The sequence below is a fragment of the Pipistrellus hanaki genome, assembly GCF_964339955.1.
Source record: "Pipistrellus hanaki genome assembly, chromosome: 9".
Lineage (NCBI taxonomy): Eukaryota > Metazoa > Chordata > Mammalia > Chiroptera > Vespertilionidae > Pipistrellus > Pipistrellus hanaki.
The window spans coordinates 29,087,607-29,115,546 of NC_140511.1; the positions used below are offsets into that span (position 1 = coordinate 29,087,607).

Consider the following 27,940-nt stretch of genomic DNA (forward strand, 5'->3'; position numbering starts at 1 on the left):
CTTATTTAATTGTTTGCTAAGTTTTGGAGTTCTAACAATAAAGCCCAAGTCCAACAACAGTCCTTTGTTTTCTTGAAAATAATTAATGATTTAATTGTATTTCAATGAAATTAGATATTGCCTTGTATTGATTAAATCTTCTGCACATCCTCATATTCCCTTAGTCTATTCTCCCTCCATATTCTTGGCCTCTTACTCCCCCTCAGCCTCTGCCAAAGCCTAGTGATGCCAAGGCAGCCCATGAGGTATGTCTCCCGAGGCCCTCCAGCATCCGGGATGGAATTTCTGCTCTTCGCAAAATGTCCAGACATCTCAGGGCGACACAACACATGGTACTGGATCTGACTTCCGAGATGCTGCCAAAAGCTTATCTAATCTGGAAGTGAGTGTGAGTGATCTGGTCTGGCTACCTCCTTGTAGAGCAAACTTGGAGCCAGAGGAGAGACAGAATAGGCAGGTCAATTCATGTTCTCTTCCTTCTTCCTTCCGATACACTGTTCTGAAGAGCGGTTGCTTGCATAGGACATCCTAAGTGGTTGAGTGGGTGTACTTTGGATTTCTTTTGTGGTATGTTAAGAAGAAATAGACAATACTGTAAGACATTACCTTGCATTGTTCCTGATGCCTCAGTTCTCTAATGCTTTTGTTGCTCAGAAATTATACATGCCAAATAAAACATTGGTATTTCACCCTTGCCTGAGGTTTGTCTCTAGGAATCTCAAAAGTATGGTGCCCCTCTTTCTTAATGAATGATCATAGTAGCAGTTTTCTCACTAATTCTCACTCACTCTTCCATTTCTTCATTCCATCACAAAACCTATTACTTACATTATTTAAATCACTGTGATATATTCAGAAAGAGATACAAAAGGTGACTAAAATATCTTCCCTCGCTTTATGGAGATTACAATTTAATAGTGGTGCTTCTGCAAGGATATATATTAAAATTGTAAACCAATAAATGCCTTACAGGGAAATAAAGATGGAAGTCAGAGTTCAAATGGAGCAATTTTAGCTGAGAGATCACAGAAATCAAATGCACTGCTGGTGGCATTTGTTTTGGGTCTTTTAGTTCAGGTTAATGTGTCACTCAGTGGAGTCAACATACAGATAAATATGTTGATAACATAAGTATCCTATAAACTTTTTGCCCCACTGAAATAATTCACTATATCAGAAAATCTGAGAACTCAAAAGTGCTTTTGTTGCTTACAATGGGATCAAACCAATTAAGTTAGCCCTGGTCACTGTGTCTCAGTTGAGTGTCATCCAGTGCTGGTTTGATTCCAGGTCTAGACACATAGCCAGTTTATGGGTTTGATCTCTGCCCCCTTATGGAAGATAACCAATCAGTGTTTCTCTCCTTTCTCCTCTCTCTCTAAAATCTATAATAATAAAAGCATAATATGCTAATTAGACTGGATATTGAAAGACTTTCCGGATGTTATTCTGGACGTCCTACTGGATGGAGTTGTGGTGGCAGCGGCCAAGGCAGAAGGGGTTAGGGGTGATCAGGCAGACAGGCATAGTAGTTAGAGGTGATCAGGTAGGCAGGTGAGCACTAGGGCTGGTCCGAGGCACAGGTAAGCCTCGGCTGTTGGCTTCCCAGCTGCCAGGGCAGGATGAGGTGCAGGTAAGCCTTGGATGGTGACTGCTGAGCCACCCAGGGCTGGCCCGAGGCACAGGCAAGCCTCAGATGATGGCTGCTACATAACCGCCTATGGCTGTCCGAGGCTCAGGTAACTAGGGCCGGCCAAGGTTTGTGCTGCTGGCAGTGGCAGCAGCAGAGGTGTAATGGGGGGTTCACCTTCCCCTGATCGCCAGGTTGCCTCCTGCCCCTAAGGGCTCCTGGTTGCCTCCTGAGAGGGGGCAGGCCAGGCTGAGGAACCTCCTGCCCTCCAGTGCATGAATTTTCATGTACTGGGCCTCTAGCAATATATATAAAATCCCACCACTATTCTGGCATAGAAAATGGTTATTATAATTTAATATACATATGTCCTTTTCAGTGGAAAAAAATAACTAATATATCATCAGTAAACCAAAGATAACAATAACTATTTCATAGTATTTTGTCAATATTAAGTAATATATTATAAGTGAAAATGTAAACTGTAATCTGATTAAAAAATGAAAGGGCCTGGCTAGAGTGACCCAATGGATGAGTGTCTTCCTATGAACAGAAGGTCAGGGTTCAATTCATGGCCAGGGCATATGCTCAGCTTTGGGCTCCATCTCCAGTGTGTTGTATGCAGGAGGCAGCTGATCAATGATTCTCTCATATCATTGATGTTTCTACCTCTTCTTCCTTCTTCTCTGAAATCAATAAAAAATATTTTTTTTTAAAAAAAATGAAAGGAACAACAAAATACATAATATTAGATGAGGGAAACGTAACCCAAATCCAGATAAAAGAAAGGGTTAAAAATTTATACGAGAATAATTCTATAATTTTAAAACATTTTACTTAAACTCTTGGAAGAAATGAGTGGCTTTCAAGCAAAATATAAATTATAAAAGTTAACACAAATAATTAGAAATCTAAAATACAAAAATTTTCATGAATGAGGTTGCATAATGATTGAAAATCTTTTGTTAGGAAAACAATAGAATTAGACGAGTTTGCTAAAAAGTTTTTGTCTACTTTAAATAGCAGATGCCATTTATATTTAAAAAACATAGAAACAAGGCCTTGCCTGGTTGCTCAGTTGGTTAGAATGTTCTCCAGGTAAGCCAGGGTTTTAAGTTCAGTCCCTGGTCAGCACACAAAGAGTCAACCAATGATGCATAGATAAATGGAACAACAAATCCATGTTTCTCTCTCCTTCTTTCTTCCTTTCATTTTTCCAATAAGTGGGAAAAATAGAAATAAGTGGAAAATTTCATGATCAGTTTAAAAAGTCAGAATATTTTAGTAATACAATCTGATATAGATGGTGTCCCCCCCAAAATATATACATATTTTGACAGCTGGTTTCTGTTACAAATTGAAAAGGATATGTATTATATTGTAATAAACACTTTCTGTATACTTATTCAAAGTGTATATATAGTTTTTTGCAACACCCTGTATATCTCACATACAGTGAAATCTACAGAACAGTCTTACATCTTTACATAGATCAAAAGTTTAAATAAAATATTAGAAAGTACATTCATATTTTAATAAGAATAATATATACTGGCAATAATGAGTTTATTGCAGAAAACATGATTTAACATCAGGAACCTTTCTTTATTATTCATTATAACAAATAAAGGAAAAATAATCTGGTGATATGAATAAATGCTGAAAAGGAATTTGATAAAATTCAGCAGTTATTTATAATAACACTATAAGAAAATATAAATATATACAATTATTACAGTATTATAATTACTATTTATCAAATTCCATGAAATGCATTGTTATAGTAGTAAAACACTAAACTCATTACAATGAAACTGTAAAGAAATACCTGCTGTACATATACATTTAATATACCTGTTAATGTAAAGAGTCAAACATGTAAAATTATGTAAAAGCTACTATAAACATTGGAAAAGGTATATGGTATTCATTTTTTAATAATATGTTTGTACATCCATAAAATCATGAAATATTCTAGTAGTGCACTGCTATAATTATTAAAGTCCTATAAGGGAACTAAATATGAGTTAAATATTTCTATTAAAGTTCTATTGACAAGAGTAAACAAATTTATTAAAAAATTATAAATTAATAATCATTATGAAAAGAAACTATACAATTCTAATAAAGAAATAAGCAGTATATTGGACTAATGTAAACATACACTACCTTCTTGTGTAGAAAAACTTCATAAGATAAATAAATAAATTTTAAATAGGATATAAATTTACTGCAGCTCCAATTGTTGTGTGAACATTTATATTAAAGAATAATTGTTGAAAAGCAGTCAAGAAAATTTTCAAATCAGTATAAATAGAGGAGGGAAATCAGAAATATATCAAGTGCATATTGCTCTTTTTCAGTTCCCTTTTGAGTTTGTGTGTGTGTGGTTTTTTTTTTTTATGACTATTGAGATTTTTATTTGCTCTCCTGTAAATTGCCTTTTCACAATTGGATTTTAATTATTTTCTTGTTGCTTTTCAAGAGGTTTTTATATTATAACTTAACTGAATTTAAATAGACTTTCTTGCAAATATTTTTCCTTGTAAATCTATTATAAAATTATAATAAAATAGAAGTTTATGCTGCTTATTCTGACAAAAATTAGAATTGCAATACCTATAGGCAGGATTTGGGCAAATAGTCCTCATGTCTTACATAAAGGTGAATTGCTTTGATTTATTAGACAGTAAACTGGAACATCTAATAAAATTGTAGATACATACATCATTTCACTATAACATCTCTTTGGAGTCAATCTCATAGAATAAATATTGGTAGGAATTATTTAATACAAGAATATGTACAGCATCAAATGTCAGAAAACACACCTATAAAAGATAACACTGGAAGCATAATGAGTATCTCTCAACTGGTTGGTTACTGATTAAATTATGGAATGTACTATGGAATATCACACAATTTTTAGAAACAATGAATTAGAATTCTTCCAGTTCACTTGGAGAAGTTTACACGAGGTATTATTTTTTTTAAGTAAATTGGAGAAATATGTGCATGCTTCAATTATTTTATTTTAATAAAGCACAAATAAAGTATAAATCTGTACACTTTTGCATGACAATATATCCTGAAGGAAAATATTGAAGTGTCTAAACATTGTTGTCAAGGTTTCGGAAAGTGGGAGAAATGAAAGAGGGAAGAAGCAAATGATAAAGGAACAAAAAGAGCTGACACTAAAACATATATAATATTACATGTATGTATTTATGGAAACATATATGTATGCATATATGTTTAAAACATTAAAATGAACCAGGGATAAAGGCTTTACCTGAACTTCTATAATAAAATAGAAGTTAGCATAAACTTTTATTTTATTATAACTAGGTCCCTTTCCAAAAAACACAGCTCTTTCTTTTGTTCACTAAATATAAGTCCCCTCATATTACTTTTATTGATTTATTCAACTTGTTGGCCCATATTGAATTTTTAATAAACTAATATAAATTATATAGGCAGGAATTGGCTTACTATGACATGCTGGCAAAATATAGATCATGATCTATTTTCTTTTAAAATGTTTTTTAAAAACTAAGCAGCAAAAATAGCTTTTTATTTTAAATGACTATATTTTATTGGATGTATATGTATACACACACACACACACACACACACACACACATACAACTTTGATTTTGTTATTGGCCCATAAGGCATACAATACGTGTTATATGTTCCTTTCAGAAAAAGTTTCTTAACTTCTGATACATAGATCAAGGATCAAGGCAAGGTGTTGCCACTGAATAGGTATATGGTCGGATGGTGGATGGAGGTTTATCTTAAGTTGTGACAACAGAAATATGAATTAAAATTGATGCCCTGGCTGGGTGTCTCAGTTGGTGGAGCGTCATCTCATACAACAAAAGGTTGTGGGTTCGATTCCCCAGCAGGCCGCATATAGAAGACAATCATTTTGTTTCTCTTTCACATAGCTGTTCCATGCTCTCTCTTTCCCTTCCTCTCTTTAAAATCAATAAACATATCCTCAGGTGAGGATTAAAATAAATAAGTAAGTAAGTAAATAAATAACAACTTGCTTTTTTAAAACTGACCTATGAAAGATGGAACTTTAACCATGAAAGTAACTTAACCTTCTTTTAGAAGTGACTCTCATTAAATTTTTGAATTAATTCATGTTTCATGTAATTTCTACCACAACTTCAAGAAACACACTTTCCTTGCTATTTTAATCATTCAAGAGCATACAGATAATGAAAATATTACTATGATACTGATATCACCTTGGCACTAAAAGTTGACTAAATCTTCATGAAAAAAATGAATATTGAAGACCTCCATAAATGTTGATATTATAATCTCAAATCAACTGCATGTAATATTTATAATTATGTCAAATCTGAGTAGGACTTATTCCACAAATTTAAAGATGTTTCAAAGTGAGGAAATATATCATTATAACTTATCCTATATAATAAAGAGGTAATATGCAATTTGAACATCACTCCAACATATAAGATGGCTTCCCCCATTTGGTCAAAGATGGCCAACCCAATGTGGACACGATATGGCTGCCACAAGATGGCCAACAGGGTAGGGCAGTTGGGGTGACCATGCTGGCAAGGGATGGCAGTTAGGGGTGACCAGGCTGTCAGGGGAGGGCATTTAGGGATGACCAGGCTCGCAGGGGAAGGCAGTTAGGGGCAATTAGGCCAGCAGATCAGGCCAGACATTGATCAGACTGGCAGGCAGAAGTCGTTAGAGGTAATCAGGCTGGCGAGTGGTTGGGAGCCAGCAGTCCTGGATTGTGAGAGGGCAGTAAGATATCCTTCAAGGGGTCCCAAATAGGGAAGGGTACAGGCTGGGCTGAGGGACACCATCCTCACCTCCCACATTTATGAATTTCATGCACCAGGCCTCTAGTCATCACATTAATAATCAAAGGAGATAAATGACAACTCAATGGTGCCTAAAGAACATTTGATGATTTTTAAAATCTCTTCTGAATTAAAAGATCTTTGTTACTAGAAATAAAAAGATGCTATAGTAACATTAAAAATAACACCTTGCCCAAACCTAAAATATTACTTAAAGAAGAAACATTAGAGTTGTTCTCATTAAAGTCAGAACTAGTGACAGGTGCCTACTGTTACTGCTTAAACTTCTAACAGAATGGCACCAAGTCATCTCAGTATTATATTGGTTTAGCAGGTGTTCTATAATAGTTAACTTTTGTTATGTCTAACAGTTCATCTAGTGTGTAATAATGTCTCTGAGAATTATCCCCCCCCCATCTATAGGGCATAGAGTTGGTTCCTTGTGATGGACACACTCTAAGATAACTTTCAATAAGTCACACACTTTTAGGGTTCCTTGAGTGATGGTTGTGCCAGTGCCTTGCTTCTAGCTAACAGTACATGGCCGGCAAATGGGATGTGCCTCCATTGGTTAAGTTATGTTTTATGGCAAAAGAAGTGAGATGCATGTTATATGCCTGTGGTAAATTCCTAGGATTAAATAGGGTCAGGGTCCTTTATCAGAGAAATTGGAATTTGGAGTAAGATTTTTCAGTTTCAGCCTGGGCTTGTGTTTTAACTGAGAGGTGATTTAGCAAACAAGAGCTGTGAAGAAGTAATCTCTTAGAGTGTGGGATGAGTAGTAGAAAGGCTATTCCACAGAGAGGCAATCAAGTAGCAGAGGGAAAGAAGAGAAATAAGAGCAGAAAAAGAATCTTCTTTGGTTTTCACTTAGCAGTTCATTTCCTGATTTTATTCATCTAATGTGGGCTAGCTGCGTTTTAACACCTGACTTGGCTGTTATGTTATATTTCTGCATTCTGGTTATAAGTCTTCCTCTTTTAAATAAAGTTGTCTCAAGTTAGTATCTGCTATATGCAATCAAAGTGTCTAAACAATTTAAGAAATACAGTAAGAAAGGAAATTTGAACCACTCTTGGCAATCAGCGGTACTATTTGGCAGTACTACTTCCTGAAATATCTTTTTTTAAAATTATTTTTTAGATCTATAGGTTGAATTTATGTCTAGTTTACTTTGTAAAAACAGCCTTCTCTTCTCCAGAATAAATAATTCAAATTCACAACTCCCATAATGAGCTATAATATTTAAGTATCCAAAAGGGGATATTTAAAACAAGAATTTTATGGCTTTAAAACAAGCTATTTACTCCAGTACAATTTCTACTTGGAATAAAGTTAAAGCAAAATTGGAGAATGAGGACAAAAGAGTAAATATCAAATGAACATAATAGTGTCTTTCTCCCATAATCTTACTTTTAAATTTGACTAAAATAAATTGGCAAGAAGTAGCACCGCATAGATTAGTTGTCAGTGAAGACTTAACACCAGTGAATAATGACATATGAAATTATATTCATATTATAGGATGATATTAGCAAGGCTGACTTCAGGGAAGAACAAATGATATTGATTTCACATATGATTCTAAATGAGAAGATAATATAAACAACCACCATGAATTAAAAAGCAGCACCAAACCACTGCTGCGAGTTTAACAATGTAAGGAGAAAAGAACATAACAAGAGGAGATTGGTACTGATTGAACTAGGAAATTGTAGATGGTAACATTTTTCAAATAAGGTCTTTATGATAAATGACCCTCATGATGTAAGACAGAGGAAATCTAAGAGATTTATCCACCTTTTAAAAAGGATTGTCCCAGCCCTAGCTAGTTTGGCTCCCTGGATAGAGTGTCAACCTGTGGACTAAAAGGCCCCACATTTGATTCCGGTCAAGGGCACATGCCTGGGTGTGGGCTCCATCCCTAGTAGGGTGCATGCAGGAAGCAGCTGATCAATGATTTTCTCTCATCATTGATGTTTCTATTTCTCCCTCTCCCTTCCTCTCTGAAATCTATAAAAATTATTAAAAATAATAAAAATAAATAAAAAGAATTGTCCCATAGTGACCACAGGTACTGGGTTGGTGATATAGCAACAGGCTGGTTAATCTATGAAAACTGGCTCTTAGTGGGGAAAAGAAAGGCCTAATTTGTAGCCTTTGCTGAGTTCTATAGAGTAAATAATCCCACCCAAACCAATTTCAAATTAGCAGTGTGAAACAGTCAGTGGACCTGGAGTTAGGGGGTTATGTGCACCAGAAGCTCAAGCCAGCCCTGGCACAGGTAATGCCTCAGGGAGGCAATCTCAATCCCAGAATTAGGCCCAGTGGGGGGCTGCTCACAAAGCTGAGCTTTGTGTTAGACATCTGTTTCTCCATCTCTTCACAGGAGACAGGAGGTGGAGATAATTTGTGCCCATTGTATCTATATGACAGGAATAGTTTGCAGTTGTGTGCCACTGTCTACCAGGCTGCAGTGGAGACTAGTATGGAAGAACATGAAATGATTTCCAAAGTTGCACACACATAATTAATCCAGAATTTCTCAATGTTTTGTGTGCACACAAGAGTCTTACTCTGTGTAACTGGAGAGGAGCACATGAATCTGCACTTTAGTCAGCTCTCCTGGTAACACTGACCCACCTGATTCATAAAGAAGCACACATGAGAATCACCACATTTCTAAGTGAAACTCCATTTGTTACCAAGCGTCACTCGGCCAGGCACTGTGTGGGGCTCTTGAAATCTGGAAGCGAATCAAGAGCATGGCATGTTGGAGAGAATTCAAGCTCTGTGTTTATGCCTACCTAGGTTCCATTCTGTGCTCTACCATTTGTGAGCCATTTGACCTTAGGCAGTGCTGATGTATAAAATATCACACATCATTTTAAGCAAATGACATAAAAGTGGAAAGGGCTTAGTGCAGCGTCCTGCACACTAAAGGAGACTAAAGTCAGTGTGTTTCTATATAAGGAACTGTCAAACTGTTTAAGGATGTGCTTAAGTAAATCAACAATTAACATTTAGGCTGTTGCTATGAATGGACTGTGCATGGTTAACACACACACAGAAAGTCCCCCAGACTCAGCCAATGTAGATGAAGTGAGGTTCAGTGACAAGGGTTAGTTTGAGCTAAGTGTGTTAAGGTGAGTCAGGGGAATAAAGTTGGGGGAAGACCAAAGAAAATGAAATCAAATGTGGAAATTTGTGAAACAGGATAAAGTGTTCAGGAAGCTTTGCCTAGAGCATTGTAGTTCATGGGGTTGTGTTTTGAAAGGTGAAGTTGAGACATATATACATTTCACAACTGGAAGGTTTTTATTATAATGAAGCATTTGGCTTCATCTTCAAATAAAAGGAAAGTCTTAGAGGACTTTAATTAACAAGCATCACATAAAGATTTGTGCAAGCTTTTCTGGCTTCAAAGAGACTCAGAGGGGGCACAGTGAAACCAGTGTATATGTTGCTGTAACTGGCCAGGAAAATGATGGTTAAGCTTAGATTAGGCATGGTAGTGGAATTTAGGATATGGTGGAGGGATAGGTTGCATTCCACCATATGCTGCAACAGACTCCCACTGGCTCATGAGAACCTATTGTTAAAATTTTCAAGAATTCTGCAAACTGGTTGTTTAACATCACCGTTAATAGAAACTAAGTGATATAAGCTTGCATACACTATATTAAAAATAAAGGTCATAAATACTGAAAACACCAATTCCTTATTTTATTACATGTTAACATTTCCTATGCTCTTCGGACTACTTATATGTATGGCATAAATGCTGCATAATTGTATACCCCGCTCATCTCTTTCCCATGCTGCATTAAGCAAGGGCATATTGCTGGTTTGAAATTAGCCACAGTGGAATTATGTATACCACAGAGATCTGAAAATGCTATAACTTTGGCTTGGTGCATTGTTTTGTGATTTTCAAAAAATGGGAGGGGAAAAAGTGAACCATAGAGGTTAAAAATAAAAGTGTGTCATCTGTACCATTACATTCTAAATAGTGCAAAAAGTGCAATATTCTACAGTAATAAAAAACTATTATCTAATTTTGCAAAGATGTCACTCATATAACTTTCTGATCACCATATACATCTTAGCTGCCTCGCTTTTGTCTTAATCATTAATACAAATGAAAGGACATTTCTGTAGCAACTACAATTACTTATCAGTTTCCTTCTATTGTAGCCAGAGATTGGTTATGCGTGCAAAACTTGAGCAAAAATCAACAAAAGCATCTGTGGGATCTAATTGGCCATATGGAATATCAATAGAGTACTCTATATCTTATGATTATTTGAAAATTGTGTGTGACACATTCTCTATATCAATAAAATGGCTGGTAAACTTTATATATACATATAGATATGTACTTTTTTTCATTGACTTGTTATTAAATATTTAGAAGCACAGCCTTGGGCTAGAAAAATGCTGAAAGGATTATATGAGTTGCTGTAGGAGGTAAAGAAAAGAGAGGTGAGTGTGATAACCCTCATTCTATGATGGGAGTACTCGAGAATATGATGGTGTCATTCACTGAGATCACAAATACATTGTGAGTGCCAGGTACCCATGGGATAATTACAAAGGAAAATGTTCAGTTTGGGATTTTCCAAGTTAAATCCTTGCCTGTAAAGCTCCACTAATTTCATGGTGTGCAAACCTGAGTGCTCTATGACCGAATGCTTCTTAATTCCAGATCAGAGTTCCTAGGTGTTACAGAGGCCAAAGCTCCCGCCAGAGGACCTTAGTAGAGAAGGGAATTACTCACAAGCTCTGTGACTCTTTAATATTTGCATCCTGAGAAATGTTATCTTGCTACCACCTCATTATTCTATGTTATATATTTTGACACACAAATAAACAGGAATAATTATATATAGTAAGCATGAGTGAACTTCTTAGAAACAAACCTTTGTGGTCTTCTGAGGTAAATTGGTCTAGATACACTAAGAGCTTCGTATCCTCAAAATAGTGCTTTTTCCTCTGGTCTATTGGTATATTTAGAATAAATATATATAGCATTAATAAACAATCTCATTAATGCAAAACTGCAACAATACTAGAGATCAATTTGTAAAGAAAACATGAACTATTAACTTCTTTGATCAGAAACATGTTGTTCTCTGTCCTAAGCTCTGGTTGTGTTTTGCTAAATCATATTGCTCTTATCCTGTTATTATTGCATAGATCAGTTACCATGTTCTTTTTATCTCTTCCATTTTTTTTCTGGACATGTTTTATTGTCTGTTTTATTCTCCTTGTGGATAATGTACATGTTTTTTAATTCTTTTTTTTTTTTTTTTTTTTTTTACAGAGAGAAAGGAGAGGGATAGAGAGTTAGAGAGTTAGAAATATCCATGAGAGAGAAACATCGATTCATCTGCCTCCTGCACACTCCCCACTGAGTATGTGCCTACAACCAAGGTACATGCCCTTGACCAAAATCAGTCCACAGGCCAACACTCTATCCACTGAGCCAAACTGGTCAGGGAGATCATACACATCTTAAAAGCTTTTTGATTGAACTATTAGGGAGACTATGATGTGTTTTTCCAAATGGTTTGTCAAAGACCTTCTAAATCTAAATTGGTGGCATCCCTGAATTTGTTAATATCTTATAGTTGATAATTGTATTTGTCTTTATTTTGACTGGAGAGTGTAAAACTTTCAATATTGCTCACTTAGGTAGGCGTGTCACTTCTAAATCTTTGGTGACTTAATTTTATTTCATTATTTCAATAGCCTATGAAATTGTGGCATTTCTGGGATAGAGATAGGCTATAATAAGAGTAGGGAACTTCCTTCTTATGGAAGATTCTGGGAAAACAGGTGCATAGCTTGTAAAATAATATCCTTAGAGAATAAGATCCTAATGTACTCACTGGTTCAAATTCAAAGCTTTATTTCTTTAGATCAAAGCACTTTGGTCTCTTAGACGGCATTTCTGTTGCCAGCTGCTTATACCTTTTTAGTCACAAAGATCATAAAGAAAAGCTATTCCTTGAATGCAGTAGAGTTCTCTTCCAGATAACAAAATTGCTAGGACTTTGTCTTTGCATCACTTTCATTTAACATTAAATGTTTAGTCTGTATCACTCTAACCTTTTGTCTAAACTCCACAGGAGTTGGCACAGGGAATCACATTCACTGTCTGTTTAATCTAATAGTCCTCTCTGGCAGAGGCCCATTTCTGCCTTTTCAGGGGCAGACAAAACATAAACCATAATGCATCTAGCCAATTGAAGATTACAAGATTAAATTTGCTGAGATAGGAATAGTGTATTGAGAACTTTGATCCGCCATTAAAAGAGATTGATTTATTTTACTGGTGTTTAAATGCATGGGTGCACCTATCATAGGAAGTTTGTGTGTCTGCATACAATTTAAAAGTAGCCTGGATGTACAATTTTCTGCAGGAATTAAACTTGCAGAATAAGTCCTTATTTTCATTAGCAGTATATTTAAACAAATTATAATAGACATACAAGACTAGTACCGTTTACATTATGATCCTACCATAGCCATGCCTTATGTTGGTCAAGAACCTTAAGATTTATTAAATGTGTTCATGGCCCTAGCCAGTTTTGCTCAGTGGATAGAGCATCAGCCTGTGGACCAAAGGGTCTCAGGTTCAACGCCAGTCAAGGGAACATGCCTGGGTTGAAGGTCAGTCCAATGTGCAGGAGGCAGCCAATCATTGATGTTTCTATCTCTCCCTTCCTTTCCCTTCCTTCCTGAAATCAATAAAAAATATTTAAAAATTGTGTTCATGGACCAGAAGGATCAACATTACCTGAGAGTTTATTACAAATGCAAAACCCTGTGCTGCATCTTACAGTGAAAATTAAACATGAGCTCATGACATGATTACCTGAGTCATTTAGCATCTTAACAATATAAGGCCAGTGTATTCATTTGCATCCCATCTCTAAGAATTCCTTTCCACAATGATTAAACTAAGTTTCACTTTGAGTTCCAAAATTGTAAGTCAAAACTTAATGCTCTTAAAGAAAGAGGAAAATAATTTGAGGTAAAAGGTCTCAATAAATAGACATTTATGTGTGCAGCTGTAGAATGTTGCATTCTGTGACTTTCCTGTCTGTCACTAGGCTCAGACCATCTCTGTCTGGAATGCTGTTCCCTGTTCTTCATAGACTCCCCTCTTCCCAACCTTTATGTCTCAGAATAAACACCTCTTTTTCTTAGAGGCTTTCTCTAAGCACTCTTTATTCTCATGTTAATGCATATCTCAGCTTATGTTCTGTTTTATCACCCATCACAATTTCTCCCTCTTTTAAGTAAGTACTTATTTTTTTAGTTGTTTTAACTTTCTCTCAACTATATTTTAAACTCCACAGAAGAGGGCTCATGAATTTCCTGTTCACCTTTACAGTTTTAGCACTTAAGACAAAGAATGAGAGTTCCATAAGTATCTGTTAAATTAATGAATGCCACTGTGTCAGTTGCCTACCTGCGCATGATTCCAACATTAAGTTTTTGAAAAACCAGGTTGACAGGGTCAGAGATTTGCTACCTACTGATTAGGTATGCCACAGTTATAAGTCTCTGAGTAGAAAAATCCAAATAAAATTTACTCGAGTACAGTTTTAGTATTTCACTTTGATTGATTACCATCATTCTGTTTGAAAACAGTTGCTATACTTTGGCTTATTCTAGTAGGTACTGTGATTATTCATCCATTTGTCAGCAAGCATTTAGTTGTGGTCAGTGTTACTACTGACTGGACCACAACAACATCATAAATTGGTAAATTAGAGATTATTGCTCTCATAACCTTGGTTGTGGAAGAGACAGAGAACTATTTCAAACATGTAATGAAACAGAGAAAAGGGGTGGGATGGTACTACTCAATTCTTGAATATACCATAACCAAATAGAAGATCACCGCCTGTGTAACAGATATTGAGAGATCAAATGTCGGTCCATCCTGAATTACTGACAAATCAAGCTTTTCTTCTGATATTGAACCAAGGAGCAAACTAAATTTCCTTGCTACTGGGGAATGTGTCAGAGAATGATAAATCTCTGTATGAAACCTATTAAGGAAAAAATTCATATGTCTTTGAAAGAAAATCGTATATATCTAATCACAGTGTAATACTGTTGGTAGTTAGGAATATTATGGATTCATCCTTATTCACTCAATACACACAATATAGCCAGTTATAGTAATTCTTTGATAACATTTTCTTCATTTTTATCTCATAATAAATAAGAAAAACCGAGAATTTTTTCTTCTGATTTCCTTAAATAATCATATTTATTGATCATTTTTATTGTTTCTTTGGCAAATTATTTAGTTGTATACTTTGTGAGTGTTACTATAAGTATAATTTTTCAGTGTTGATGTAAAATAAAACAGCTTGACTGATTAGAATAGTTATATAGACTTTTATTTTTTGCCAACATATTGTCAAAAATTTCCCTCCCTTCAGCTAAGGGTATAATGATTGTAAATTGCACATTGATTGTTTAGCATTGTATTGCTTTGTTGCTGAGGCATATTCACAGATATCATTTGATGGTGAGATATGGTTTACTAATATCTGGATAATGTAATATGAAGATAATCAATTTGATATGTAAATGCTTTAATTCCCCTGCAGATGTTCTGACCTTTTGGTGGACAAGTTTTTTGTTTGTATGTTGTTGTTCTTTTAATAATGGGATAGATTACTAGTAATGCAGTAACAAAATGCTGTGCTCTTCCAAGATTAATGATTATGTTAAAATCTTATTAAAAAATCAGTAAGTAGGCACAATTCCATTTCAGCTTTCATATTAAAAAACTGATACTAAACATTTGTTTGAAAATGGTAATAAATGATCAGCTTAATATCTGGATATTTTTATTACTAAATTTTTAAATAGTTTGATAATTGATTATATTCTCCAGTTTATCTTTAAACATGTAGTGTTATGTGTACATAATTTATAGAACTGAAAAGAGGATGCCCTTACAGTAACTTAGAAGAGTAGTTTTCATTAATTATCAAATTAGTGAGTGCATGTTTTAAAGCATATGGAATTCCAAGAATGATTTTCTTACCATTGCAATTTTTTTCATTTTTGTATTCAAGTCATATACATTAATTATGGGAATGTTGAGAATCTCCTCAAACCCTCTTTAAAAAAATAGATAGACATTTTTTGTAGGGGATTTCTGTGGGCAAATGTTGAAAAAAATCTATTTTTATTGCCTTAACAGCCTCTATCTTTTTATAGCTTTGAGAATATTTTTCTTTTTCTTTTATGATATAAAAACTCTAACACCACAATTATTAATATTTTGCATGTAAATTATCACTGGAAATAATCACATTATTTCATGACTTGAGCTCTCAAAAGATTCAGCTGTGTATGAAACAATTGAGCATTTCCTGGGTTTTAATAGATTTAATCATAACATAAAAATATTGAAGCCTACAAATTAAAATTTTAGAAGAGTAGACATTGAGTTGTTTAGGATTTGAACAGATGATCAGCCTAAGATACATTTTTAATATTTAAATATAAATATAAATATAATCAAATATATTGTTTGATTTCAGAGAGGAAGGGAAAGGGAGAGAGAGCTAAAAATTTCAATGATGAGAGAGAATCATTGATTAGCTGCCTACTACATGCCCCACACTGGGGGTTGAGTCTATAACTTGGGCATGTGCCCTGACCAGGAATCAAACTGTGACCTCCTGGTTCATATGTCAATGTTCAATCACTGAGCCACCACTGCTGGGCCTAAGATACTTTCAAAACTTGCATTTATAAAGTCTCTCAGAAATGTGAGAAAATAGATGTGATGTGTGTGTTCTGGTTCAGTGTTCAAATGAAAAGGCTCACATTACGACAGATGCTGAAACTCAAGAAAGAGCATGGATGTCTGTATAAAACTGTGTGGAAGGAACTTTAAGTGAATATTTCCCCAAAGCCCTGAATTATCACCACAGGTAGAAGTTTCTTACACTCAGTGCCACATACTCTCCTCCTGTTGGTTAACCTGTGCATTAGTGACAAACGCCTTAAATGTTCACATGATGACAAGGGAATCATCTATTTTGTAAGTGGCAGTGGAAATGTGCTGAAGCATGCACAACTTAACCTCGCCAAGTATCCCTTCTGTCCTGCTGACTCAGGGGGATCCAGGACCCAGCATCTAACCCTCACATTTTGCTTGGCTGCCAGTCTCTATCTGAATGAGGTCTATGGATCATGGATCTTGGTCTTATGAAACAAATCTTTCCTCTTTAAATGTCAGTATCTCATTAGACATCTGCATTGGTCCATTTTGGTGTTTCCTTTGCTCTCTAGTGAAATGAAGTGTTTAACAGCCACTGCAGTCTTAACAGTTAACAGTTAAGCTTAATAATATAAGCTTGTAATTTGACTCTAAGTGGACTGTGACTTTGGAGCAAAGACTGCACATGCATTTCTGTCATGGTGAGATTTAAAGATCACAATAAAACTTGATCGAGACAAAGCTTATAAGAGAGTATTGGTAATTCCCATGTGCTACAATATAATGCTGAGTTGGGAGGTTGCATTTAACCGCCAAAGGTCTTGGCTGAATTAGAGCACTGCTCAGTTGTTAAAGCATTTCTTGGGTGTGGCTCCATTTTGGTGTTGTATACTTCAGGAATGCTACTCCTATTGTTAGCAGAATGTATCCATCATCCAGGTTTCTGTCTTTTAGACAAAAGCACAATATCAATGCTATAAATTGATTTTATGACACAGACTAGGGGCCCAGTGCATGAATGTGTGGACCTTGAAAGGAACTGTGGGCCGTGAGGCTGCGGTAGGCATAGGGGCAGGTCTCAGCCCAACCTCTGTGCCCCTGCCCAGCCCCTCCAACCACAGCCCCTGGTTCCCTGCTGGCAGCCCTGCTCCTGCTGCCACTGCTCCCATGTTTAGCACTCTGCTCACCTTCTCCACCATCCTACCACAGCCAATGCCCACCATAGTGTTCTGCCACCTGCTGCCAATGCCCACCATATTCTTCACGCAACCCTTTGTGGTCAGAGCATATCATAGAGATTGGTTATTCAGTTGTTCGGTTGTTTCGCTGTTTGGTCTATTTGCATATTAGGTTTTTATATAGAGAGAGATTTAGAAAGATGGGGAGGTTTTCAATCTGTGTCAGATTGTGCAAGTGTATTAGCCTGTCATTTCATCAGATGAGAGAACTAATTTGTTTAATACTTTGTGTTCTATATGAGTTTATACATAATTTTGACAAAATTTAATTGTTTAATACTAAGTTGAAGGAATCTTCTTTTTGGTGTCACACTAGCAAATAGTATTTTAGCCTGATATTCACATTTTAATAACAGAATTATACACAGTAATGACAAGTACAAAGGTCATAGAAAATTTTAAAAATTCTTTATTTTATATTTGATATATGCATTATAATTTAAAAATACTGCCTCACATCACCCCCTACCCAGCCAGTGTTTCTCAGTGGTTGAGCATTGATCTATGAACCAGGAGGTCACAGTTCTATTCCCCGTCAAGGCACATACCTGGTTGTGCACTAGATCCCAGTGAGGAGCTTGCAGGAGGCAGCTGATCCATGATTCTCTTTCATCCTTGATGCTTCTATCTCTCTCTCCTTCTTCCTTCCTCTCTAAAATCAATAATAAAATATATTTTAAAAATATCCCCCCAATTTTTTGTAAATATAATAAATGTTTTATATATAATTCTTGCTATTAATGATGATGATTATAACAATAGTCTTATATAATATAAGCCTAATATGCAAACTGACTAAACACTATAACTGGTGAAACAACCAGTGCTATGACACTCACTGATCACCAGAGGACAGACAATAACTCAGGAGCTGCCCCCAGCCCCCAGGCTCCAGGCCAGCCAAAGCTGGTGCCAGCAGGCTCCCTATATCCCCATTGCCCTACTGGTTGCCCCACAAATCGGCCCTGATCGCTGGCCGAGCCTAGGGAATCCTACCTGTGCATTAATTTCATGCAAGAGGCCTCTAGCAGTACTATAAAGGAATTCCGTTTGCTCACCACTTTTCATAATATCCCTCCGTCCAAGTCACTGTCTTAGTTTTAACACTGAAAATACTGTGGCAGAAACTCTGTAGCACAGGCAAAACAGAAAGATTCATGTAGCTATTTGGTCTTCTTGGAGGTAATAATTTCCCTTTATTTTCACTTGCATAATTTGCTATCCACATAATCTTATATTTGTTTCAAATGCTATATCATTCTATTAAGTATCCCTTTTTTTTAAAAAATAATGAACTATTTTCCATAATACTTTTCTTCTTTTTTGAGTCAATCCACATTTGTAGTTTGACCTTATACTTTCTGAGGCATATCATTCTTTCCACAGAAAAAGTGCAAAAAAGTATACCTACAAGTCATTTCATTAAGAGAAAGAGAGAGAGAGAGAGAGAGAGAGAGAGAGGGGGGGGGGGAGATTGTACCCAAATACTGAGTGGATATTTTGATTTGGCATAATATTTAAGGATGGAGATTTATGCCTTCAGGATTTTGAAGACAATTATTTTCTAGAATCCATAGTTGCTATTAAGAAATCTGAAATCATTATAAGCATATTATGTATGTGGCACTGTCTCCTCTGTTTAGAAGACTTTACAATCTTCCCTTTAGCATTGATATTTGGAAATTTCATGATAATTGGCCTTGGGGTAAGACTCTCTCATTGATTGTATCAGGCAGTCTGTAGATTTGTGTACCTTATTCTAGAACTTTTTAAGGTAATTTCTTTCACTTATTTTGCCCATCTGTGCTTTCTGGAACTTTTAGTCAGAAATTATTCTATTCATTTATATATTTATATATATATATATATATATATATATATATATATATATATATATATATATATATAATTGATTTTTACAGAGTGGAAGGGAGAGAGATAGAGAGTTAGAAACATCGATGAGAGTCATTGATCAGCTGCCTCTTGCACACCCCCTACTGGGGATATGCCTGCAACCAAGGTTCTTGCCCTTGACCAGAATCGAACCCAAGACCTTTCAGTCCCCAAGCCGACGCCCTATCCATTGAGCCAAACCGGTTTCGGGAGAAATTATTCTTTTTAGATTGATTATATAAGTAACTGTTACTTCATATTTTCCAATTTTACATGTTTTTGTTTTTTCTAAAAGACTTTCTTAAATTTACCTTTATAACTTCTAGTTGACTTATTTTCTTACAATGCTTTAACTTGCAAGAGTTCTTTCTGCTTATGATTTTCCTTTTAATTGCATTTAAAATTTTTGCACGCATTAACACTTCATTGTGGAGAGTAAATATTTAAATATTTTAGAGTTATCTTTCTTTCCTTAAGAATGACATATTACTTCTCTACCGTATTTTCCGGCATATAAGGCGACTTTTGAAACTAAAAAAAAGTCAACCGAAAATCTGGGGTTGTCTTATATGCCCAGTATATCCCGAAAAACATCTCGATATGTTGCTAAACAAATTTTCCAACTTGATCCCACACCAATCACTGCAAGCTGAAGCCACACCATCTGATTCAGAATTTGATTTATATGATGACTGTCTTACAAATGCACCACAAGAGGTCATTGATGAACTTATGATGTCAGAAGAAGAACATGATGAAAATTTTGAAGGATTTTAAGGTCACAATGCTCCTCTGCCTAGAAAAACCTCTTATCATCCCAGTATGTCACAAACAAGCGTTTTCTGCAAGTTCTTCATGTAATTTTCTTTCCAGATGATGCCATCATTGTTAATGTTCTCTTTTGGATTTCTTGTTTCTCGGTCAAGTTCATGGCATTGCCATTTGTGAAGAGACCTTTCATTTATCATATCAATGTACGGTATATTACGGTATGTTTGAAAAATGTCATTCATTAAAAATTTAATTAAAAAAAGAATTGGTGTTGCCTCGGAAGTGGGGGATAGTCTTATACAGCGAATATAGGCCTAAACCTAAGTTTTAACTGTAAAATTAGTGGGTCGTCTTATACGCCGGAAAATACGGTATATTTCTCTCAGTCTTCCATTATGTATTCTTTTCTCAAGTGTCAGGTGATCTTTACTTGTTCTTTGTTACATTAATTAGGGGCATTAAAATATCAGTTTAGGAGCCCTTTGTATACTAATGAAACAAAGGACAAGGCACTAATTTATATGGTAACTGGGTGGGCAACTGGCTTTTTTGCTATGGCACTTTTCCACAATATGAATGTGGATATATCATTTCTCTGAAGATTTTCAGATGATCTGGATATGCTGTTTCCACTAGCCTTCCTAGGGAAGGATTCACAGTCACTGTTGTTTTGGTTCCCAGCAGGCGCATATGCCTGACCACTTAGTGTACAAATGTTCATTTTATTTCCTTGTTTTAAACTATGTGCCTCACCTGCACCTTTCCTCATGTGTGCTCCTAGATAACTTTCTCTAGGAGAATGCTTAAAAATTCTGCCTGTAGAGTAGACATGTAATTCCTGATAATCTTTGCATTGGTATGAGAAATGGGTAGGCATATATTCAGTGTAATTGTCTTTAAATGATCTCTCTTTTCTCATCCCCACTCTTTACTTTTTGGTAGGTCTTATAAATCTCTGGAGATTTTTAGGGAAAAATCACTCACATCCTCTTCTCATGAATGTATGCTGTATCTTCTTCATCATTATAAAGTCAGTGACTGCTGTTTGATCTGCTTTCCATTTTTCTTTTCTTTTTCTTTCTTTTTCTTTTTTTTTTTCCCAAAAAGTTGCCATGTTATGTCCCATCACTGTTGATTTATGACAAATTTATTTCTTTACCTTTCTTTTATAATGGGTTCTGGAAGAGATGAGATAATCAGATGACCAACTGACCTATTTTTAATGAATGGTGAAGATCCTATTGATTTAAAAAATGGCCTCAATAGTGGCAGTAGTGCCAGAAGTATCCATAGTTGACTTAGTAGAGATAGTTTTAGTCATTATATCAGTTACAACTAAGAGTATTTACAAGAAATTCATACTTACTACCTGTGCCTCAATGCATATAATTTATAGTGCCTTATAGCTTAAAGACACCTTTAGAGACATTTGATTTACTTCACATAATTTTTATAATAACTGTGGAAAGGGGTGGACATAATTTTTATAATAACTGTGGAAAGGGGTGGACATATGCCACTAATCATTACATACAGATGCCACTTTACAGATATGAAATCTAAGAATCAAGGATGTTAAATAGTTGACTCAACTTTGCTCAACTAGTAGGTGCTGAAGAAAAGTCTAGTCAGTCTTTCTTTTCTAGTGTTCATCACCCATGATGACAATTTGCAGAGGAAATTTAAAGTATTACTGTGAGTTTGATTTTGAACATTTTTCAGACAGCTTGAAGTCTTGGGATTCTTGCTATCACAATAGAATATATTTCTTCAAGAAATAAGTTTTTAGAAAGTTATAATAGCTCAGATGTTTTATTATTATAAATTCTGAAATAGAGGGAAAATTTGCTTATTAAAAGTTCTTATTACAAATTGATTATCTATAATAGTCCTAATGTACAACATGACTAAAATCAAATGAAGTAGCCCCTTTCTATCCCTTGGTCTCTATTCATTTAGGCATCCAGTTTCAGAATAGTATATTCTTTGACTCCATATTCCTCACCTATTTTTCTCCCTGAAGCCTCATGTTTTCAGTTGTTTGGATTTGACCTCGTCTCCATCATTCCTATTAAGTCCACTGTAGCTTAGGCGCTTCTCGAGACTTCTTTCTGATCACTTGCCTACAATTGACAGTAAGCCCTGTGCCAATTCATGTCCTCAAAGCACAGCTTTGTACAAGCCACTGCCTGCTTTACATGTGCTGATTAGGGTCAACATTTCTACCTCTTTTTTTATTTCATTCTTTTCATCATATTCTTTGAACAATTTTGAAACGTCTTTCTGCATATTCCCATTCTTGATCATTTGCACCAGTTTGCCTAATAGCCCTTCCTCAATTCACCTCTCTCCAATACCTTAAAATGTCTTATAAGCTTATTAAATTTGTATCATTATCCAGGAGCAATCACTCAGACTACCTCCTCTGCAAAATTATTTCTTACTAAATTTTACCAGATATATGTAATATCTCTCTTATATAAAATCAATTTGTTTTTTATCCAGACTGCTTAAAAATACTACATATTCTCTAGAATATAACAGACTACCTTTGACAAGAAGTTAGAAAGAAGAGCCCTGGCCCATGTGGCTGAGCGGCTGAAGCATCAGTTCGCTTACCAAAGTGTAAAGTACCTGGGTTATAGGTTGATGTTTCTCTTTTCTTTCTCTCTTTCCTTTCCTCTTTCTCTCCCTCCCTTCCACTCTCTCTGAAAAAAAATATCATTGGGTGAAGATTAACAACAAAGATGTTAGAAGAAATTGAAATTATTTCTATGAATATAGAGGGGGTATTTTATTGTGCTGTATAAGTGAAACATGCTTTATAAAAAAGTGGAATTATAAGAATGTTGGCAGCTAGTCTTTTGTCCATACATGTCAGTGCTTCAAGCTTCTTACTGCATTAATTTCAATGAATGCGAAAGGAAGATTTTGAAGAACAGAAGAGTGACATGGAGAGGAAAGGTCAAGATAGATAAGAAAGGCCTAAAGAAAAAATAAATTGTTAGCTTTCAGATGAAATATAGATAAGTGATCAGGAACAATGCTTACATGACATTTGTCAACTCCTTTCTGGGTTATAAAAGAACCTCAAAGGCTAGGATCTTATACTATATTTTTTATCTTTCAAAATGTAGATTGTTTAAATTCTGGCAGATATAAGCTTTGTTGGCCATGTTAATTTAGGAAGAATCCTTAACTTTCTTGCCTATTCAGATCACAACAATCTTAACTGATGTGTTAGATTCTGCTTTGCCTAATCCTGCTATCTTTTAGAATAGAAGTTTCATCTTTGCTCTGGATATTCATGAAGTTTTCCAAAGAATTCCTTCAAAAAGAGTCCAAACAATGGAGTGAAAACTATAAATTGCTTCCTATTTAGTCATTGCAAACATGGTTGTAAAACATGAACAATAAATGTTTAATGAGTTCAGAGTATAAGTGCCCAATTTTTCCTCAATATAGAATGAGTTAGCCAATATGGTTTAGAAAAATTTCTCTGTTCTATTCTGGTTCTTATTCTGTTATCTTCCTTCAATTTCTTCTGAGTTCCCTGCATATTCCTAAACTGTATTTACCTCCTGGAGTTTTTTGCTGCAATGCCACTCTTTCATATAAAAAACCATGTGGTTTTCCTAGTCAGTTTGGCTCAGAAAATAGAGCATCAGCCTGAGAACTGAAGGGTCCCAAGTATGATTCCAGTCAAGGGCACGTTCCTGGGTTGTGGGCTCAAACCCCAGTGGGGTACTTGCAGGAGACAGCCTATTCATGATTCTCTCTCATCATGGATTTTTTTCCCCTCTCTCCCTCTTCCTTCCTTTCTGAAATCAATAATATATATATATATATATATATATATATATATATATATATATATGAACAAACAAAAAAACCAACCATGTGGTCATAATCTATTCACTTTCTTAAACTTCTATTAGTGCTTTGGTGGAAGGAAATTTACTTCTCTCTAATGGGCTTTGCAAAATGCCTTCTATAAATTATTGCTACAGAAATATATATATATATATATATAAATCTTGATCATGAGATGCTATGGCTTATTATGTTTCTCTGTTCTTTAAATTTTTTTATGTTTTCTTTATATTCTGTTCCAGCTGTGATAAAAAGAGTAAAACTAAAACTAGAACTATCATATGATCCACCATGCCCTCTGCTGGGTATACTACTATACCTGAAGAAATGAAACCCGTACTTTAAAGAGATCTGCAGTCCAATGTTCATTGTAATATTATATACAACTAGAGGCCAGGTGCATGAAATTTGTCCATGGGGGGTGTCCCTCAGCTGAGCCTGCACCCTCTCCAATCTGGGACCCCTCAAGGGATGTCCAAATGCCCATTTAGGCCTGATCCCCATAGGATCGGGTCTAAATGGGCAGTTGGACATCCCTCTCTCAATCCAGGACTGCTGACTCCCAACTATTCTCCTGTCTGCCTTCCTGATTGCCCCTAACCACTTCTGCCTGCCAGCCTGATCACACCCTAACAACTCTTCTGCCAGCCTGATTTCCTCTAACTGCCCTTCCCTGCAGGCCTGAGTCTCCCCCCACAACTGCCCTTCCCTGCAGGCCTGGTCACCCCGAACTGTCCTCCTCTATCAGTCTAGTCACCCCCAACTGCCCTCCCCTGCTGGCTTGATCCCTCCCAACTGCACTCCCCTGCTGGCCATCTTGTGGCGGCCAACTTGTGTCCACATGGGGCAGCCATCTTTGACTGCATGGGGGCAGCCATCTTGGGTGTTGTAGTGACAGTCAATTTGCATATTACTTTTTTATTAGATAGGATAGCCAAGATATGGAAAAAACCTGTAGATACTTAGGATAAATGGATAAAGAAGTTTTGAGATTATATATGTCACAATGGCATATTATTCAGCCTTTAAAACTGAGATTCTGCAATTTACACCAACATGGATAAATCTGACGGACATTTTGCTAAGTGAAATAAGCTAGACACAGAAAGAAAAAACAAACAAACAAACACACAAAAAAAACAAAAACAAAAAACGATATAAACTACATAATCTCATTTATATGTGGAATCTAAAAAAGTTAAATGCAGAAAGTAAAACAATGGTTCCGAGGGCAGGAAGGTGGGGTAAATGGGGAGATGTTAGTCAAAAGGGTCACATTTGCAGTCAAATAGGATGAATATGTCAAGAGATCTAATATGGAGTTATATCTCAGAGATATTATAAGTACAATTTCCTACCACTGCAGTAAAGCAAATGTCACAATAAAGTGAGTCACAAATTTTTTTTTTATTTCCCAATGCATATAGAAGTTATGTTTATACTATAGTATAGACTATTAACTGTACAATGACAGTATGTCTAAAAAAATCAATATACAGAGTCACCCCTGAGCATGCTGGTTGCACAGTGTTTGAACTGAACACAACCCCTGCCCACCCTGCTCTCTATTACTTGCATCCTTTCATGTTCATGGTGCCAGAGAAAATGCATTATGGGGAGGAGGTGGAGACTTTCCAGGCAGAAATTGTCTAACTCATGTCTCTCATCACCATTACTTGTTATTCCAACTAGGAAATTTTCCTTTGGGATTGATTAGTAATGCTTCTGATGGCTTGGGCAAGATATGCTATGAGAGTCTGACTGCCACTTCCAAGTTAGACAGTGGTAAAGAGATGAAAATTTACATCATCTGCAAACCCCAAGGATTCACACTCTCTTTGGTGGAAACAGACATTGGTATAACCAAAGCTGATCTCATAAATCATCTGGGAACCTTTGCCAAGTCTGGAAGAAAAACATTTATAGAGGCTCTTCATGCTGGTGCAGACATCTCTGTTATTGGACAGTTTGGTATTGGCTTTTATTCTGCCTACCTGATGGTATAAAAACTGTGGTTGTGATCACAAAGCACAATGATGATGAGCAGTATGCCTGGGAGTCTTCTGCTGATGGTTCCTACACTGTGCGAGCTGACTGTGGGCTGGACACCAAAGTAATCTTCTATTATACCTTAACGGGAGTAGTTAAGAGAGAGGGAGGTCAAAGAATTGGTGCAGAAGCACTCACAGTTTATAGATTATCCCATTACCCTTTATTTGGAGAAGGAATAAGAGAAATAAATTAATGATAAAGCAGAGGAAGCAAAAGGGGAGAAAGATGCGGAAGATAAAGATGACGAGGAGAAACCCAAGCTTGAAGACATGGATTCAGATGAGGATGATGATAGTATTAAGGATAACAAAAAGAAAACAAATATAATTAAGAAATAATATATAGATCAGGAATAACTGAACAAGAACAAGCCCATTTTTTGTCCTAACTAGTTTGGCTCAGTAAATAGAGCATTGGTCTGCAGACTCAAGGGTCCCAGGTTCAATTCTGGTCAAGGGCATATGCTGTGGTTGCAGGCTCATCCCCAGTAACGAGTGTGCAGGAGGCAGCTGATCGATGTTTCTCTCTCATTGATGATTCTAACTCTATATCCCTCTCTCTTCCTCTGTTTAAAAATAATAAATAAAATTAATTAAAACAAAAAAGAGCAAGCCGATTTTGGACCAGGCACCCTGATGACATCATTCAGGGAGAACATGGAGAGTTTTATAAAAGCAATGACTGGGAAGACCACTTGGCAGTCAAGCACTTCTCTGTAGAAAGTCAGTTGGGATTCAGGGCATTGCTATTCATCCCCTGAAGGGCTCCCTTTGACCACATTGAGACATGGAAGAAGGATAAACACATCAAACTCTGTCTCCCATATGTTCATCATGGACAGCTGTGATGAGTTGATATCAAAGTATCTAAATTTCATCCATGGTGTGGTTGACTCTGAGGATCTCCTCATGAAAATCCCCCAGGAATTGCTCCAGCATAGCAAAATTTAGAAGGTCATTTTAAAAAACATTGTTGAAGTGACTTGAACTCTTCTCTGAGCTGACAGAAGACAAGGATAATTATAAGAAATTCTAAGGCATTTTCTAAAAACCTAAAGACTGGAATTCATGAGGATTCTACTAATTGGTGACAGCTTTCTGAGCTTCTGTGCTACCACACCTCCCTATCTAGAGATGAAATTATTTCATTTTCAGAATATGTCTCACACATGGAAACCAAAAAATGTATCTATCACTGTGAGAGCAAAGAGTAAGTTGTCAACTCTACCTTTGTGGAGCAAGTGTGGGAGAGGTAGTTTATATGATGGAACCTGTTGATGAGTATGGTGTGCAGCAGGTCAGGGAGTTTGATGGGAAGAGCTTCAAGGAGAATTGGAGCTACATGAAGTGGAGAAGAAAATGGAAGAGAGCATGGTGAAGTTTGAACACTTCTGCAAACTCATGAAAGAAATATTTGATAAGAAGGTTGAGAGGTGACAACCTCCAATAGGCTTGTCTTCACCCAGCTGCATTGTGACTAGTACCTACAGCTGGACAGCACATCGTTAAAGCCCCTTCCCCACCCCCACACACACACTTTGGGATAACTCTCCAATGGGCCACATGATGTCTAGAAAGCTCGATTATCCCAATTGTGGAGACTGTGGCAAAAGGTGGAGCCAGTGAAAGACAAGATTGTCAAAGACCTTGTGTTGCTGCTTAAAGTGTGTGGCTCCCTTCTTGCTTCTCACTTGAGGATCCACAGACCCACTCCAACCACATCCACTGCATGATGAAGCTCGGTCTAGACTCTGATGAAGATGAAGAGACAGCACAAGAATCTAGTGCTGCTGTTCCTGGTGGGATCCCCTCCCCTGGAGGGTGATGAGGGTGCCTCTTGTATGGAAAAAGTAGGTTAG

At 36.1% G+C, this 27,940-nt stretch overlaps 1 pseudogene across 1 annotated transcript; it reads left to right on the forward strand.

Annotated features, from left to right (window-relative positions):
• Positions 1 to 1,720: 1,720 nt before the first annotated feature.
• LOC311627627 (heat shock protein HSP 90-beta-like) lies at positions 1,721 to 27,940 on the forward strand (annotated as a pseudogene). The gene is made up of 3 exons: positions 1,721 to 1,739; positions 25,723 to 26,463; positions 26,691 to 27,940. The product of its transcript is annotated as a heat shock protein HSP 90-beta-like (transcript).